Source organism: Notothenia rossii, assembly GCF_949606895.1.
Source record: "Notothenia rossii genome assembly, chromosome: 2".
NCBI lineage: Eukaryota > Metazoa > Chordata > Actinopteri > Perciformes > Nototheniidae > Notothenia > Notothenia rossii.
Genome location: NC_136904.1, coordinates 21,451,610 through 21,465,365, shown reverse-complemented (window position 1 = coordinate 21,465,365; position 13,756 = coordinate 21,451,610).

The window sequence follows — 13,756 nt, the reverse complement described above, 5'->3', positions numbered from 1 at the left end:
TTCAGATGATACTTGATAAGTGTGCACACTCATTATATACACTACACATTTTTCTTGGATTTGTTAACACTATAGTCCCTAATATATTGTAGAAAGGCAGGAGATGGAATTAAATTGAAAACATTTTTCATTGCGGAGGACCCCCTGTTTTGTGTCCCCCCCACTTCTCAAACCAAAGTTACACCCTTGCTAGTAGCTAGCACGTTAGTTAGCATTACAGCCATGTCATTTTTATTAGCCTTAATATGAAGTAACATTAAGCAACCCAAAATGCTAAACAGTAAGAGTAGTAGTCATATTTTGTGAACCCTTTGAAGAGTACTGTCACCGGTGTGATCATTCTATAATACACAATTTAAGCCCGGGGGAGAAATGCTAATGCTAGCATCGGCGATCGGCGATCTTTTCTACTTCATGCTATCTGCACAAATGGTTGACATTAAACATTAAAAAGACCAGGCAGTTCAGAGAGAATCAAAGGAAGGGAGGCAAGCAGCTTTGCATGACATTCTTCTGGGCGTGTTTCCTTGTGGTGATAGTGAGGGTAGTCAATCGTTTTGTTGACAAGACAGTAGTGACGGCCATCTTGGTGACGTGTGTTGTTCTGCGAAACCAGAGATGTAGTTCATTGAGCGTTTCACACAAACAAATGTGTTACTTCACAGTTTTATGACACATTTTTTTTTTTTTGGGCTTGCAAAATTATCTTTTAAATTGACAAACATCATAGCCTGTGTAATTTGTGGCACAATTCAAACGGGATCGAAAGATAATCTTTCTCTCTCCATTGACTTCAATACATAATTTTTTCGAGATAAGGTCCCATGGAGGTCCACCGGAAGGGGAGGGATTCGCCACTCTATTGACTTTACATGTAATCGCGCCGCCCCCAAAACATCGCTTATGCGTGTGAACACAGCATAAGGCTGCAGCCACACAAGGACAATAACGGTCGTATCTGCTACAGTTCTCTATCAGATAGACGGTTCGGCCACACAAGGCCGACACCGAAACGCAGATCACGATAACGGGTCCCTAGGTGGGTAGATCTGCAAACGAAACGCTCTCGGGGGGTTAACGGCTCCGTGTTTACGCCTATACGATCATGTCCTGATAACGATGACGCAATAGTCCCGCCTCTCCCCACCTCTCAGAAGAGGGGGAGGAAAAGAGAGGCTCCGTTTTTTATTATTATATTATTGTCGTTATTCATTTGTTTTAAAGCTCAATAAATAACAAAGAAGACATCTGACCGGAATTTTGTCTGGAAGATTTAAACTTTAACGGACATGTTGAAAAAGTCTAACTGAAACTCCGCCGCACGGTTCACTCGTCCCTTGGAAGAGGCAGAGAGGTGGGTGTTTTTCATCTGCTTGTGGACTACCGGAGAATAGGAGCAAACGCTTGCCTCGGGGAGGGAGAAAAAGAGCCAGAGCGTCCACAGTGGAGAATAAACAGAAGGGTAACCATGCGCGGGAAGTCTTCTTCGCTGCTTTTGTGCAGGACTACAGCGCCACTTACAGGCCTGGCATATGTACTACAGCGTCTCCAGCGCTTTCGAGCGGTCTCGTGTGAACGGACACGTTTCTGGTGCCTGTGGACGGAAGACTTTTTTGATAACGATTGCGGTCCGTTATTGTTTTCGTCCTCGTGTGGCAAGGGCTTAACACTCACAACCTCTGTCTTGAGGTGCTGTTTACACGAGAACGCAAACGGTTGTATCCGCTACTTTTCTCTTTCGTATAGCCCGTTTGTTCACACGAGGCCATAACGGAAACGCGGAAACGGACCCCACAAACGATAACGGGTCCCAAGGTGGATAGATCTGCAAACGGAACGCTCCGGGGGGCCAAACGGCTCAGTGTGTACGCCCTATACGATAATTTCCTGATAACGATGAAGCCATAGCCCCACCTCTCCCCACCTCTGCTGCTCACTTCTGTAGCTACCGATGTTAGTGCAAAATATACACCTCGACCATGCTACAGATGTTAGTTCAAAATCTACAGCTCCTCTACCACAACCATCAGCAACAAGTGGACATGGAGAATTACATGAACTACATCTTGCTAAATCCACCGCGGGGCATAAACAGAAGGTCAACCATGACAACCATGGTCGGGGGTCTTCTTCGCTGCTTTTGGTGTATTTTGTGGCGGAAGTACAGCGCCACTTACAGGCCCGGCATATGTACTACAGCGTCTCCAGCGCTTTCGAGCGGTCTTGTGCGGAAGTACAGCGCCACTTACAGGCCCGGCATATGTACTACAGCGTCTCCAGCGCTTTCGAGCGGTCTCGTGTGAACGGAATACTTTTTTGATATCGTATTCGGTTCGTTTGCGTTTCGTTTTGGTTTGCGTGTAAATGGGGTCTGAGAAAAGAGAGCTAAGCCAAGTAGTACTCTGGCCATTTCCTAAATGAAGATTTTGTCCACTGCCTCAAAGATTATCCTGTGTCCATCAATCCACCCACTGCCTCTTAAGATTATCTTGTAGTCAGTGCCAGGTTTATGAGGGCAAACAAGAAATAATTACTTCTTTTTTTTAAATGTGATGCAATCCTCTACATGTATGTCACCAGAGGTACCATATTTGTTAAAATATGCCCCTGCGACCTTTACCTCTGTTTTACGGTGTTAATTCCTGCCAGGTTTTCTTCTTTCTCCCAGTTCTGTCTGTGTGCCTTCTAAAATAAAGACAACACTGAGGGTGTAGGGTTTCCTTTAAAGCAAACTAAACATTTACATTATTTGAACAATGTGTGTTATTGGTCATTTTATCTCTTAGCTGCATGACACATAGGAGGGCAGATGTATCTCTTGTATTGAGAAATTGAGTCCCTTTGTTTGATTTTGCGAGCCTTGGTAATCATCGATCATTCAACCATTTTTTTTTCTGGTGTCTTGAAGCAGATTTCTGAATCATAAATGATGTATCTTTATAGTCTTGAATCTATCATTTTGTTAACTCATTCCATGAAACATACTCCACCTTTTTTCTTTCTCACAATGAGACTTCAAGACATTGCAAGGGGCTAACGGTCATATTTTGATCAGTGAGCTTCCAGCCAATTTGTATACAGCTGTGTCAACATCACTAAATGTGACATTCAGTGCTGACCGTTTAAAAAAAAAAAAAAACAGCAGCATGGCTTCATGTGTTGTAGTGTATCTGCTGCACTATCAGAGTCCTGACAAAGATTGGTGTGTATCCCCTACACACACTTTTCTAAGGTTATTGATAAGAGAAAACAGGCCAGGAGGTCTGACAACCATTTTTGGCCCATTTTTCAGTTTGAACACTTTTTTATTGAAGTGTTCATATGAGAAACAGAAAAAGAGAAGGAGGGCATTCAAACATGATCATAACCGTTTTGAAAGGGGGGAAAGAATAACACTTTTCACAGATTTTGAACTTTAAAAAAATAGCAGAGAGGCCATATACTTTCCAAGGAAACCTTTTCTTAACTCTTACTTTCTTTACCCTCTTTTCAGTTTTACCATGTGATAGCAAATAGAATTTACATTTCAAATTGATTGGTTCTATATCTTTTCATGGGGCTCTTCTTTCCTCCTTCAGTTCACCCCGTGCTGACATATACATAGAATGTGTTTTATTTCTGCTTATCTGTCATGGAACATGTGCCAAAAGACTCATAGCTTTCAAATGCCTGCAGGTCATGATTTCAGGACTTATAAACCATGGAACCACTACACAGTAGCTTCAGAATGAACTACAGTGCCATCTTTCTCAAGAGGTCTCAGGATCTTATGAACCATCAACACAGTCTGCAGTGGAGGAGGTTGATGCAAATCCATTTAGAATTAGAGCCTTGTGGCCTTAAGCATTGTTGCATTAAAGTGAGCAAATGTGTCTTCCGCTGAACAGCAATAACTGTGGCCAGAAATGACAGTAAGTCATAATGGTAAAATTATAAAAATGTAGTGCAGTAGAAGTGGAGTATTAAGTCAGTAAACTCACTCGGCAAATGACACAGCATTATCTAAAGTATGCTAATATTAGCCACACGCTAGTGAACCAGACCACAAGGTGGTAGCTGCAAAAACCCATGAGTTTAATTGAGCAAGGGCTTGTTTTATTGTTGGGAGCTAAGCTTTTTTATTGAGAGGGTATGTGCTTTTGATTCTCCAAAATGTTTGTATTCTTACTTTATACATGCAATAATAAATGTACTGGCCACTATAGGGCAGCAGAAACAGTATTTGAAAACAACATTAAATATAACCACTTTGTTACCAAACAGTTGCTTATTTGCACATAGCAGTTATGGAACAAATGCTGCATTTATTTCGAACTTGGTTTGTTTTGTCCCACAAGCTAGTTGAAACCCACCAGAAAACGACATATTCAGGTGCTTATTATCTGTAGATACCTCAGTACAATCGACCCCTTTTGCATTGTCAACATTTTTTAACTTGTCATTTGATACATTGCACATTTAAACAAAGTAATGATTATATCCATGTCCAGGAGACATTATTCACTCTATTACTTCTGACAAACTACAACCCAACCAACCAAATTCATAATAAAAAAACCAGGTGAAAACTAAATCCACGCAGACTTACCTCACACATTTGTTTGATTGATTGAAAATTCTACCACACTTCCATGTACATCTCTGCCTCCTCTGTTGCATCAATATATTATCAAGACTTCAGCATTCAGGCTCGGCTTTTAACTGCTTTATCTTAGAGCCACAGGACAGGCCCGACATTAGATAATATGTGTGTGTGTAGAGGGGGAGGAGGGGCTGGTCGTTAATGATGAAATCAATCAGTAAATCAGGAGTGCAGCCCGCAGTATGGCCACACTGCCAACGATGCTTCTCACTGGACGCTTCAAGCAATAACGGGAGAGAAAAGGGGGGAGGGAACTGGATGAGTCATCTTGAAATGGAGGAAACTGCACAGTAAAGGTGGCAGACTGGTGGTCATATCTCCCTCAAGGACGAGGACTATATGTCCCCTTGTCACAGCCTGTTACTGGACAAAACGTTTTTGCAAAGACAGATAAGACTGAAGGCAGCTAGAGGCAAAGACATGAGGAGGTGGAGAATGATGTCTTCTGATGGCTTGTTGCTGTTAGTTTTAGCCATTTACCTGGCTGGGGTCCAACTGGTTCACCTCCTCATGAGGCCCAGGCTGAATTAAAACCGGCCTGCCAGAGCAGAGTGGAGTATTCACTGTGTTTTCTCCAAGACTGTGGGAGGCCAGCATACTTTAGACCTCTCAGGGGTCTGCTGAGGGCCTCTCTAGTCTTCCTACAAACAGATGGAGCTGTGACTGATTAATGCATTGGTACAATAGACACTTAACAATGCCACCAACATTTAAAAGACTATAAACACATCTACATTAAAACCGTACAAATAATCAATACAGAGAATTAGTATTAGGAAATAATAAATTAGCACCTGTACATGTCTCACTGTAATGTACACTAGCATGTGGTCTTTAGGCTTTATGTGTACTGTACACCTAGCAGCAGGGCAGTTTGAGCCGCCTAGTGAGTGAGGGTGGAGCTGTCACAGCTGCTTTCCAGATGCATTGTTAATGAGTTCATGTGACACACAGGCACATAGGAGAGTTTGTATCCAGTCCTCTGATTAAGAAGGAGATATGACTGTGACCTCTTTACACAACTGGAGGGTGTTTGAAGACCAATCCCCCTCTCCTGGCTATTTTCAGTATACATACAGAATGCAGTATGTACACATGATGCAGGAAAGCAAGCAGAGAGAGAGAGAGAGAGAGAGTAAAGGGTGTGTCTGTGCTGCTTAGCAAAATAAACTCACGGCTCACATTGGGGTTCAGATCATTTTAAAATGGAGTTTTTGACATGACCCTCAATGATGTATGAGATGTCATTAATGATAGAAAGTTGCAAATGTGTCCATCGTATGACAAATTCCAGGTTTATCATATTACCATTAAATATGTTGCCTTTTAAAATTGCCAAACATTGTTGTTTCTGGAGCTGAGCTGAGAAACCATTTCCTACTTTATGAAAGACAGTCATCTGAATATAATACATAATGATTATAAGTCGACATTTTCATTTTGCTCAACGTCTTATAACTAAGTACTGTAAAATAACAACACGAAACAGACTGCTTGGCAAACATCCAAACACTACTATGTTTACTGCAATACTTCCACATTACTAACCCCAACATATGTTTGTGTGTGTGCACTGTGCATCTACGCGTGTTAAATAAGCATCATATCTGACATAACTAAGATAACAATTATGTAATGTTAGTGCACTGATATTATGAGCCAAAACAGCTGAGACAGAAAACAACATATGAGGCTCCTGTCAATAATGTATCCACCCTTTGAGGTTTAAAACATTTTGTCCCTGGAGACATTTTAACAGATCACAGTATAAGAAAAGCACATAGTTTATAATACATTAAATAAATGATTGCTAAATTTGGATTTAGCTCCTTCATTTTCAGTGTTCAGTTTGGTATTTGGCTTACAAGGCGCTGGAACATGGCTGCTGTTAATGTTACTTTCATAAATTGTTTTCTGATATGAAAATCTAAATGTCTCTACATGAAATCTCAAACTTATTATGCTGTGATTCAGGAATATACCATACACCACCAAACACATTCTTTGATTAGCCATCTTTTCTGATTGTGTAGTATTGTATTCTGTACGTTAGAAGGCAGGGGGGGTTAATTGGCTTATTGTCTGTGCACAGCTAGCATCCATTCATCTGGGTTCACGATCCATTAGCAGCCAGGCCTTTAGAGAGTCTGGAAGTCGGCAACTCCAGATGGGGTCAGAGATTCAGCCGCCCCTGCGAGACCTGGGTGTCGTGTTACACTCCTTTAATGCACAGTTACTGTATAGGCTCAGACACATCAGTGTTTGCACAAAATGGGGCACAGTGCAAATACTCACAGGTCTGAGGCAGCCACTCTTATATACAGTATGCTGAATATTGTGGTGATTCATCTGCAGTCTTCTCAACTACCATGATGCACTACACACTAATAAGTGTTTACATTTTAGACATTAAGCCAATGCTCGTATATCTATAACATTGCTTTGTAGAAAGGTCTGCAACAGTACAGTATGTGACGATATGTTTGCTCATTTCTAATAATAATAATAATAATAATAATAGATTTAATTTGTTAGCGCTTTTACAGGTGCTCAAAGACGCTTTACAGATAATAGTGAAGAAAAAAGAAAAGAGAAGAAAGGAACAACAAATAAATATATAGTTAAAGTCAAATAATACAAAAACAATCACACATGAAAAGCCAGATTGAAGAGGTGAGTTTTTTGAAGGTGGTGAGGTCGGTGCAGTCTCTGGTGGGTTGTGGGAGTGAGTTCCAGAGGGAGGGGGCAGCGACGGAGAAGGCTCTGTCCCCCCAGGTCCGGTGATTGGTGCGGGTGGGGATGGATAGGAGGTTGGCTTCTGATGAGCGGAGGCAGCGGGAAGGGGTGTGGTGGTGCAGCAGGTCTTTGAGGTAGGGGGGGGCCTGGTTGTTGAGGGCTTTGTAAGTAATGAGGAGGACTTTGAAGTGGATTCTTTGACGGACGGGGAGCCAGTGGAGGTTCTGGAGGATGGGAGTGATGTGGTCTCGGGAGCGGGTGTGGGTGAGGAGGCGGGCAGCAGAGTTCTGGATATGTTGGAGTTTATTGAGGAGGTTGGATGGTATGCCATAGAGGATGCTATTGCAGTAGTCGAGTCGTGAAGTGATGAATGCATGAATCAGGGTTTCAGCAGCAGAGGAGGAGAGTCATGGGCGGAGACGGGCAATGTTTTTGAGGTGGAAAAAGGCGGTCCTGGTGATGTGATTTATGTGGTGGTTGAATTTGAGCTGACTGCCGAAAATGACTCCGAGGTTGCGGATGTGAGGGGGGGGGGAGATAGAGTGTGGCTGTCAATGGTGAAGTTGAAATTCTGGATGTCTTTGATACGGGATGGGGGGCCGATGATGATGATGTCTGATTTGGCACTGTTCAGTTGGAGATAGTTTGTTTGCATCCGTGCTTTTATTTCTGAGAGACAGTTGGTGAGAGTGGAGTGTGTTGTGGGGGTGATGGTTTTTGTTAAGATATAAAGTTGGATGTCATCGGCGTAGCAGTGAAATTGAAGGTTGTGGCGACAAATTATTTTGCCAAGGGGGAGCATGTAAAGGATGAAGAGGAGGGGGCCAAGCACCGAACCCTGGGGGACGCCTTGGGACAGAGGAGCACTGGAGGAGGTGCAGTTGTTGATGTTGATAAACTGATGTCTGTCGGTGAGGTAGGATTTCAGCCAGGAGAGTGCAGTGTCAGTGATGTTGAGTGATGATTCGAGGAGGGACAGCAGGATGGTGTGGTTGATGGAGTCGAATGCTGCGGTGAGGATGAGGATGTTCAGGTTGCCGGAGTTAGAGGAGAGGAGGAGGTCGTTTGTGATTTTCAGAAGAGCTGTTTCTGTGCTGTGTTTTGATCGGAAACCGGATTGAAATGGCTCAAAGAGGTCATTGGAGCTGAGGTGGGATTTTAGTTGTGAGGCAATGACACGTTCAAGTATTTTTGACAGAAAGGGGAGATTTGAGATGGGCCGGAAGTTGGACATGATGTCAGGCGTGAGTCCAGGTCTTTTGAGAATGGGTGTGACAGCAGCCAGTTTGAGAGAGGGGGGAACTGATCCAGATCTGAGGGAGGAGTTAATGATGGTGGCGATGAGCTGGCATATGTTTTCTTTCAGGAGTACATGACTGGCGGTAGAGTACATTCTCCAGGTGCCATTCTTATCTCTGTCGTTGTACCCTGACATTCTCCTCATCGCTGAGATCAGTCGGAAACGGGGCGCCTGGAATTCCACTCTTGAGTAAAACACAACCTTCCTCTATGCTGCCGTCTAGATGTATGTTTTTGGCTGCTGTCAGATACTCATCAACCTGTCTGAGGCGAATAACATCCTTACCTCTACAAACCATTGTCCGTACCTGTTATTCCTGATACGAGGAGATATGTGTGAGGGTTGAAGTGGTCTGTGAGGAATTTCTGCAGATCTGATGTCTTTCTCATGAAAGTAGAGCGAAAAAACTCAAGCAACATGAGCCATCATGAGAGCCGCTTGCACGTGTTACTCTTTGTCTCGACTCATTTTCCAAGACAAGCATTAATGAGGACCACCTGTTTGGTGAAGCCACGCACAACACCGAAAACACAGAGACAAAGAAATATGTCAGAAATGTGGGCAGTTTGTGGAAGTTCCAGGTGTTTGTGGCTGTGTTTGCATGATGGATGTTGTTTTAGTTATACAGACTCTTGTATAGGTTTTGCATTCTGCTATTCATAAATTACACTGTGTGGATCCAGGGGGGTGGGAATATGTGTGTGAAGATGGACACTGTGTGAGAGGGATGAGCTCCACAGGGGAGTGTTTATGAAGAGATGTTCAGGGTGAATTCCTCAGATAAGTGACATGGCCTCTTTCTGTTCTGGATGTAGGAGAGAGCAAAGCACACCGCAGGCTGTATATGGTGAACCTAAGAAATACATGTGTACACTAAGGCGAGCTCATTGGCTCGGAGGAAACAGTATGAAAGTGGGTTTGTAAAAGCGACTGTTGCCATTCCGACTTAAAAAAAACAAGAACACCAGGAAAAGTAGTGATCCACCAGATGTGTTGTATAATACATTATACTTGGAAAACGGTGTAATTTATAACAAATGGCACCCGCTAACACCAAGGTCAACATGTCCCCCATACTCTGGGAGTAGGTGAATCAGCTGCATGGGGGCCCTATACATGGTGTCAGGCTCAGTTCAGATCACAGCATTCTTCAGATTCCTCTCTGTAATTATACTAGCAGGTCTGATTCAGCTGTACTGTATGTCTTTTATCGACAAACACTGGAGGATAGTACAGATCATCCTTAGATTCTTCCATGTTCACTAACAACACACTATAGGGAACAGGCTGCTTGTGAGGGGAAAAAAAAAAGCCCCCCCCCCATCTACTGCATGTTTGAAACCAAAACATATCTCCTCTGCTGTGTGTAGCCTAGGTTTGTGTGTGTGTATACAGGCCTTTATGTGCCCACATGTGTGGGTGTGTGTAGGCGTTTTAAGGTTGAATTTGCGCGTGCGTGAATGTTTGTGCTTTACATGCGTCAGCAGACCAGTATACTCTATTGAACCGCAGAGACCCATAAACGCAGCAGAGAGCCTTGCAGAGAGCCTTGCAGAGAGGAGGAGGAGACAGAGAGAGGGAGAGGAAGGGGCAACCTCAACAGGGGATCCTTACAAATATGCAGTGCCTAATCCTCTCATTAGACGGCAGGGGGTGTGTGGTGCAATCACATTCAAGAGGAGCGTTGCACTGCCATGTTAGGAGACTGAGGCCTGGCACAGTGCTTGGGGGGAAGATGTCTGTTGCTGTAAGAGTATTATCTAATGCAGACACAAACAAACACACATGCCAGAACAGTTTTCAGCCAAAAGATTCTCTGTAAACATGTAGAGAAAATCTGAAACAGAGTCCCAAACTGGACAAACACGGGACAATTTGAGCTACAGTTACCACGTTTCTACTGCCTCTCCATTTCTCCAATATTGCTTTCTCCTTTACTATCAAATTTGAAAAATAACTTCATGTTAGGACACACTTAAATTACTCATATATTTTGTATAACATGAAAATATTCCCAATACCTTTGGGGAAGATAGTGCTCCTAACTCTCTACAAGAAAGATAATAAATGTATTTCCCAATGTATCAAAAATATTCTGGTTTATTTATTAAGGATTGACTGTGCATCCTTTCTACTGTGAATCACATTTTACTCCTCTAGTTTGATTGCTGAGATCTTGAATCATAAGCAAAGCCAAAATAAATGAAATGGTGCAAGAGGCATTCAGTAAGCAGTCAGACAATCATACAGGTTGTAAACAAACCCACAGCAGTTAAGTCAAACTTATCTGGAAGATAAAATAAACTAGCATCCATAAAAACATTACCCAAACTGTCCCATGGTGTTGTGTTAACTTCTGTTCCAGTGTTTTCCTACCATATAATCAGAGTTTCCCACACGGCTAATGTTGTAGGTAGGCCTCGCAGAGATAACTGGTTGGGGTCAGGTTAAGATAAGGGGAAACATTAATCGATGAGGAAACAGACTTTGACACACACACACACACACACACACAAACACACACACACACACACACACACACACACACACACACACACACACACACACACACACACACACACACACACACACACACACACACACTCTAAACTCCCACCACAGTTTAGAGCCTAGCTTCCTAATTTAACTTTGGCTTGCCATACTTGCCGTTTTCCTTTCCTGTGTAATGAGTGATTTTTACTACGTGCAGGCTGACAGTGATCGTGATGTCACCCATTAGTTTGTCGACTACAGTTTTGAAGCTTGAAATTGGCATTTTGGCTTTTGCAATGTTTTTTTTTTGGAAACAGAAGAGTTAAGAGAGTTGGGCTGAATGCTGAACAAGACAATGTATGCATCCAAAATCTAACATAACTTTCATAAAGTAAAAACATACTGCAAAGGACACTAACTTACAACATTAACATCATGTTGCATTGAAAAGACCTAAAGCTAGCAATTGAGACCACCAACTCAAAAGGAACATGTTTCAAAGGATTCCCCATTGCTGGATATGAGAAAGAATTAAAGTTTAAGGCCTTTAGGCATTGGCTTCACTTTTTTAGGAGGTGCGTCTTTATCATGCGCTAAGCTATCCGCTTGATTGAATTGGCTTCTTTACATACCACAGACATGAAGTACCAGTTTTTCCTACATCTTGTGGAAGCCAAACATTGTTCCTCTAAAGTCATAATCATCAGTATGCTACATTGCCCTTTCTTGGTGACAATCAAGCTACAACGTAGTAGACTTTAAAAGAGACTTTTTTGTATTTAGTGAGTTGTTTTCAACACAAGAAATCCTCCAGTAACAGAACCACTATCGACCTCCACTGTGTACAATCTCTGCCTGCCCTCATTCTCCCACTACTAGCCGCCCCCGCCTCACCCCTTCCCCTCTTAGCGCCACTCTTTGAAGAAAAACACAGGACGTCTCATCTCAAAGGAGTGTTTTACATTCCATGTTCTGAAGCAGGCTGCGTTCACCGCTCTGAATAATACAACTTTGTTTCTAGCGTTTTTTACAATCCAATCCTGTTTACAATTAATAAGGTGAACTAGCTGTAGTCTCATTATTAGTGTGAATTTACAAAGCACATTGTGTGTATATCTAAAAGCCCACTTCTTTTGCACATGCACTTGTGTAATCTTGTCATTCTCCTTAAGACTCTGTGTTCAATAAGCGATGCAGTAAGGGTCAGGAGAAAGTCAGCAGTGTGTACCTGAAGCAGTACAGACAAATTATTAGGGATAACTCCTTGTTGTTTCTAGGGGGAAAAAGTTATTGGGAACCTGTCTGGGAGGTTACCTCTTTAGAGTTACACGCATGCATGGACACACACCCAAATACACACACACTACAGCTTCTCTCCCTCTCTGCCTTCCCCTGAGTATCAGCTGAGTTGGCTGTCTTGCTAAGTAGTGCCAGGGAGGCTGTTCCTTTGCTTCCTCTGAATGTCAGTAATACTTTGAGTGATGGCGGTCCTGACCTGCTTTACCTGACACTTCTCCGTCAGAAATGCAGAGCAGTGGTGGATGTGGGTCGCGTCCCAGTGCCCATTGCTGAGTCACTCTCCGCTTGCCAAGCCGGTTTGCCAAGGGGAGGGGGGAGACACATCGTCATTGTTCACTTAATCTGGCCTTTCCTCTTATCATCGCTCTTTGTGTACATCCTTGCTACCTCAAAGCTTGCCCCTATTTTTCTGACTTCCAGTGTTAGTTCAGTATGTTGTTCCCTAATAATATCCGTTGGTGGGAATTTTCTTTCAATCTCAGATTTCTTAATGTAGTGTAAACATATTGCAAGAGAAGACAATTTCATCTGATTTTGACATTTGACATTTCCCTTATGACAAATGGGGTAGTGGTGGTCTAATGGATAGTGAGGTGGGCTGAAGATCGGAAGGTTGTGAGTTCAAATCCCGCCTGGAACACCACCACTAGTGTGCCCTTGAGTAAGGCACTTAGCCCTTAGTTTCTCCAGGGAGAATTTCCCTGTAATCGGTAATTGTAAATCGCCTTGGATAAAACCGTCAGCTAATATAAAAACAAAACAGCAAATGGTGAATCAATTTACTGTGAACAAAGTCACTTCATACCACTTTTAAGCGAGATCCTAAGTAAACAAAATATACATTGCTGGACTCTTGTCAATGTTTGCCATGACCTACACAATAGAAAATCAACACTGTCAAATGATTACCCTGCTGCACACAGTAACCCGGCAGAGACAGTGGTGACTTGCACATAAGTTGTACTATGTAACATTAGAGGGCAGCACAATTGGCTCAGTGATGGGCAAATGGTTACACATTACAGCAACACCCACAAGGCTTCAAGCGTGTATAATCCACTTATGGAAGGTTATGGATTTCTCTCTATGTCAAACAGAGGTGAGAGGCATTGTAAGAGGAAAACTCATATTTTACAGGGTGCATTTTGAGATTACACCAATACAACTAAACATATTGTAATCATGGCACAAAACAAATATCTTATCAAGGTAAAAAAAACTATGGGCAAACCGTCTAATTTGCTGTCCTGAAAATAAGATCTTGTAAACATGTCCCAATGCAAAAG